We start from the raw sequence: 6,000 nt of genomic DNA on the forward strand, positions 1-6,000 counted from the left end.
GGAAAGTGTGGAATTATTGATTTGTTAAGGCGCTAAAATGGCATTGATCTTTAGCAGTCTCAGGTAACATGTCCTCAGTTTTTGACTGTCTCTGCATCATGTTCCCAGTCTCCAACCACACATATAGCAAATCTTCTGTAGCAGACTTGCAGTCTTTGATTGTGTTCTGCAGTCCACAGTCTGACATTCTTAATATATACTGAATATATTGGTGATGTAAGGCTCCCTATGTCAAGTAAATTGTTTACCACTGCCCTAGGGAATGGCCTGGGCCTGGTGTTGTATGGCCATAAAGATGCTGAAAATCCAGCTGAAGCAGTTCACATACTGGTGGATTTTTCTACAGAAAGATCTCTTCTCATTCTTTTTTCCATCCAAGTTTCTCACTCAGAAAAGTATTCAAAATCAAAGTGGATACAGAAATCCATTGCGTTGCATAAAAGGTGTAACTCTTCGCTTGGTATGAATATACCCTTAGGTAGTGTAATGTATTCTGAGAGCAGTGAGCTCTTTTGGCTTTTGGACTAAGTAGTTGTTATGAGGTGAGTAGGATATGCAAGCATGACTATACATGTTCCAAAGGTAAGCAGTGTACAGCAAACTCAATTTTCCAGCCTTACACGCTCTGCCTTTGCAGGATTCAGTTGCCTGTATCTGGGAGTAGTAAATGTAGATTTCATTCGTCAGCGCAGTGACATTGACACCTTTCTGAATGCTGAATGCATATCAGGTGCTGTATTCTTTACTGTGTTCAGAATGATGTCAAGCGTGAACTCACACCTACAGTCACCACAGAAATCAATTATGTCTATGTTCACTTATGTAAACTTGGAGGTTGGTTTACAATGTACACAGCTGTGATATCCACAGAAGACAGTACAAAACAAACAGATCACTGCTGATATATAACACAGCAGGTGTATTTCTGAGCCATGTTAAAACCCAAAAGTAATATAACATTCCGTACACTACGTTAAGTACCGTAATGACAATTCCCACCAGTCTGAATGAACCATAATGCACATCAAGGGACCGATAACACTCTCATAAATCCTGCAGTGCCAACAATTCTTTTGTGCACACTTAGGAGATTGTCACTTGAGACTGCAAGTTTAGTAAATTTGTTCTCGGAGCCGGTAGTTTGTAGTGCAAGATTCCACTGAGAACAAGAGTACATTGTGTAGGAAGTGTAATGTATCCCCTACACTAATCCACCTTCCAATACTTAGTGTCTCTCTAGTCAAAAATGGATAATCTGTCCTTTGCAAACTTCAAATTAAATATACAATACATTCATACTATGCTCCTTTTTAATCGCCGTTGATAATGTATTAAATTTACCTGGTGATCCTGCCTTTCCCCCAAATCTGCACTGATTTCCTTTACTGTACTGATAAAACTATTCAGTCGTTCCTCAAATGGTTTATTCACAGACATGTCCGATTCGTTTCGAATCAAAATAGTATGAATTTTCTGAAATCCCAATGAATCCGAATGTGTCCCAATCCAAATCTCAGTTTACGAATTTCGGATCCCCTCCGAATTTCGTTCAAAAACAAAACTGTATCGGACCCGTGACTTTTCTGGCCAACAGATGTGTTTTTCGGTTTAATGCATCCGAAAGGGTCTGAACACAAATTTTAATTATGGCAAAGTGGGAGCCAATTACAGTATATACATATAATACTAAAGCTGAGGCCCCTAGACCCGAATGGCATTTAGGATCCGAATTTGCAAATTGCATTCGGGTGCTCCCAAATGCCATTCGGGTCTGGGAGCCTCAGCTTTAGTATTACATGTATATGGCTCCCAGAGCATAATGGCATTCGAGAGCTCCCGAATGCAATTCGGAAATTTGGATCCGAATGTCATTTAGGTCTAGCAGATCCAGCTTTAGTATTAATATCTGTATATGGTTTCCTGTGATATTCGCAACTAATATTTGTAAACTCATCTGAAACGAACGAAAATATGTATTTCGTCCGAATCCGAAACCTGAACCGAATTGAATTTCGGATCCTAATCCCGGAAAAATTAAATATCCATATGGAATCTAATTTTTCTGCAGCTTACATGTCTATTGATTCGCCAGCATTGTCGTTACCTGGAAGCAGCACTGCTCTTTCTATATGCAAAAGCACAATCGTATCATTCCTCAGTTGCGCATGCGTTGGTAACTGAGCTCTGGCACTGCTCAATCCAACAGTCATTTGCAGCTCCACCCCCCACACTCCCTTCACTCAGGCCTTTGTGCTTGATCAGCTTCATCTTTGGCATCAGTGACCGGGGAATGACAGTTTCAAAACTGGAAGTGACAAAATCCTTGTTGATTCCAGCTTCATTCAGCACAGGGACAATCAGTAAATTGATATTCATTGATTACCTTCTGCCCCATCTAATGACACTTGCTATGCTGGTCCCTGGCCCACAAGAGGCACAGCAGTGCTCAAGGTTCATCGTTGGGGTAATACAGCAGGGGAAGGGGGGCAGTATTTTAACCAGCCTATGGAAGCGATCAGGCAGCTTTACAGCCACCCAAACCACTTTCAGTGTGAAGCTGACACTTGGCTTTACACAGCAAGTTGCTGTGCACAATAGCTTATTATTGCTATAAAGCACCTGCCCCCCTCCTTTTTTTTTGTAGTCTGCTTTACTTACTCTTTAAAGAAGAAGTCTCACCAAAGTTTATCCTAGTGCCTGCTCGCCCCCTTTGTCCAGACTTGCTATGCCATGCTTAGGTAATCTTGGCACTCATCAGCAGGCATGCCTGAGATAAGAGTGCTGTCACTACTAATGCAGGGGGAATGACAGGAGGCCAAGGGGGGGAGAACAAGATTGCCAGTGACAGGTGGGTGAGAGGAGTGACTGCGCGATGCTGAGTACTGGTACTGGGAGGGAAGAGAATGAGGGGAAGAGAAAAAGCCTGGCAATGGGAGGAGGGGAAGACAGTGACTGGGGGAGGGCATAGCAAGGGGGGTAGTGGCCACTGGCCTTTGCATATTGTTTCTGAAGTGCAGATTTTGTTGTTGTCACTGGACCAGTAGGTAAGCTTTTATTACTGCAGTGATTGCTATCTCTGTTCAAACAACCTTAGAGCTAAGAAAACTATGTAATAATATGTGCACCAAACTAAACTATCCAATCAATCTGTATCCAATCACGCAGTCACTTGCATTACATACTTGTTGGTGGATCTACAGGAGATTGTACAATCATATTGTAACATATATGGTGAACTTTACACTTACCCTAGCTCCTAAAGTGAGCCGAATGCTCACCTTTCATCACCACTAAACTAAGCACTAAACCACTGTTCTGTTTGGAGCCTGAAAGTCTTTGCAGCAATAGCAAGCAAAATCATGCCAAACATCATGCAGCACTTAGATCACAGTGGCAGAAGAACCTGGCCCATGTAATGTCCCCCTATTTGAAGACCAGATTTTGGACACATAAATGTCTCATCTGAAGTACCCAGATGTACCAATGTCATCAGTTAGGTGGTGCAAAAAAAAATCATGCTGTATCATAAGTTACTTCAGAGCAAGAATAATGTACCGTATTGCTTTCACCAGGGAAAATCAAATGCCATCTCGTACAATATCAACCAATGAATTCCTCACCCAACACCAGAGATTACATTATGCTTAGGGCTTACAGATAAAACACCATGCCTCAGTCAAATGGTCACAATCACAAAAAATTGGAAAGGACACATGGTAAAAGGTCACATAGTGAAAATATAATTTGGTGTTTTTAATTAGGCTTCTGCTATCTGCCCATAGCAAAAAGGAGTTTAAAAACTTAAATGCTACTACAAACACAGTTTTCATAAATGCCTGTTAAATGTCCTCAGACACAAGTCATTGCAAGATCCTGAAGGGATATGTAGTTGAATAGCATCTGTTACAAATGATAATCTACAAGCAGTGGACAAAGACAGTCATCTTTATCCCATATAATAAGCATAATCCTTCTTAGAGATTCATATGTTCTAGGGGTCGGAGGAGGTTTAATGGCCTGTAGACCAACTTAGGCCTTTAAGTCACTACGTTAAAAGAAAGCAGCAAACAAGATGACACTCTAATGCTTAATAAGGATGTACAAAGCTCAGTGATGATGCCTGAAAAGTAGCAAGCCTTAGAGGACAATCAGAATCAATTCGCTTGTGCTCTACAATAAACTGAACTGACTTGTTGCTATGTACCTCTGCACTTTGCACATCATCATTGTTGTATGCACTGCTTCAATAAATAAATATCTGTGCATTGAGCACAGGTCACAGTAAATGTATACAATGCAAATGGAGGTCATTCCACATTTCATGGGCAAATGGCAGTCGCCATTTGGGAAATAAGTATTTATATTTTTGCACAGTAGACCACCTCTGCAGACATCCCTGCTCTTGTTCCCCTAATATAAGGCAGTCAAGGGTCTCTACTTATTGCATAAGAAAAATGCTTGGCCATTTTTGCATGATGTTCAGGGGCAGCTCTGTTGACACAAAAAGGTTTCATCTTTATGTATGTGATGTTGCTTTCACAACTATAACAGATGCATTTACATGTATATTTAATGTGTGTGCCTCAGGTAAAGATTTACCATTTTCTTTGCCCTCTGCCACTCCTCATCCCCAAGGATAATTTGCATTGAACCTGGGTAGGGAATAAGAAGCAGTGTTCTACAGGCTGAAATAGATGTGCTTCAGGCCATTTTTCAACTTTCATTCTGCGCTTTTAAAACCTCTAATGTCTCCCTTGCCATGCCTCCTCTTTCTTGTCTTAGCTCATATTTGTGTTTATTCACTCTTGTTTTCATCAGCATTGATTTCTTCCTTTTATCATTTCTTTTTTCTTTTTCAAGACTACCTCCCCTTCCCCATTTCACATGCCTATGTGTTCACAATCCTTGTCTTTACTATACCCCTTCCATATATCCCCCACTGCTTATTTCAACCCCCTCTTGCTACTCCAATCCTCTCTCAGTCCTCTTCCTTTAAATAGCGTGAGATCCTAATTATACTCAACAGGTTACATAACACATTAAAACATATAGAATCATTGGTAGTTTGAAAGCAATGCTCCACTAACAATTGACATTCAGATCGTCTGCAGCACAAGATACTAAAACAGATTAAAAAAAGATTAAATGAGACTGGGAGATTCTCTCTCTTAGGGGTGACAGACTATGCAAGCAGTATTATAGAAAAGGATGGATTTGTAATTACTATTTTACTTAGGCTACATACAGACTTGTATTAAAATACCATTTCAGTTTTTCTATTTTCTTCTCATGTACTTTTATAACTCTGACACTAAAAAGTTTAACATTTAATATGGTTTACTAGTATTACTGAGGATTTCTTTTTTTAAATTCAATGTTTTGTTGGAAACAGTACAATGCTATGCATATATGAAAATAATGTCAATGGACATTTACATTAGTTCCCTGTATATGATAGAATGCAAGATTTGTAGCCCTGACCACCTTGAGTGGAGTGCCTACTAGAAATGTAGTGATTGCCAGAGCTGTAGTCAGCTTAGCTGAATTATAGTTGGCATTTATTTGGTTAATTCCAGGTGTTCTGACATTGCTTATACCTGCCTGAGTGGAGTGTGACTCTGCTACAGTGTGGGACAACCAATGGGGGACATTGTTAATGTGTGTGCAGTCCACCAGCCAATCACTGGAGCACTCATAGCCAGTGGTGCATGGTGGAACAGGGCATACTCAATGGAATATATACTCAAGGGAATTGCCATGTCCTCAGGCTGGTTAGTCCTGGTTGGGGTCCTAGTGGGAATACTCAAGTATGGGAAATGCTTTGCTAGGCCTCAAGCCTGAAGGAGGCCTTTGCTACTGATTGAGGAGGAGAACCAGGGAAGCTGATAGCTGTTGGTGGTGTCTGGAATGGAATGGACCTCAGGAGCAAGTCTGTTGTCTCTCCTACTGAAGACTCTGTGCCAATCCATATTAAGTGCTTGGTCATTTACCTAGTGTCAG

The sequence above is a fragment of the Nanorana parkeri genome, unplaced genomic scaffold (assembly GCF_000935625.1).
Source record: "Nanorana parkeri isolate BGI_ZX_2015 unplaced genomic scaffold, ASM93562v1 scaffold220, whole genome shotgun sequence".
Lineage (NCBI taxonomy): Eukaryota > Metazoa > Chordata > Amphibia > Anura > Dicroglossidae > Nanorana > Nanorana parkeri.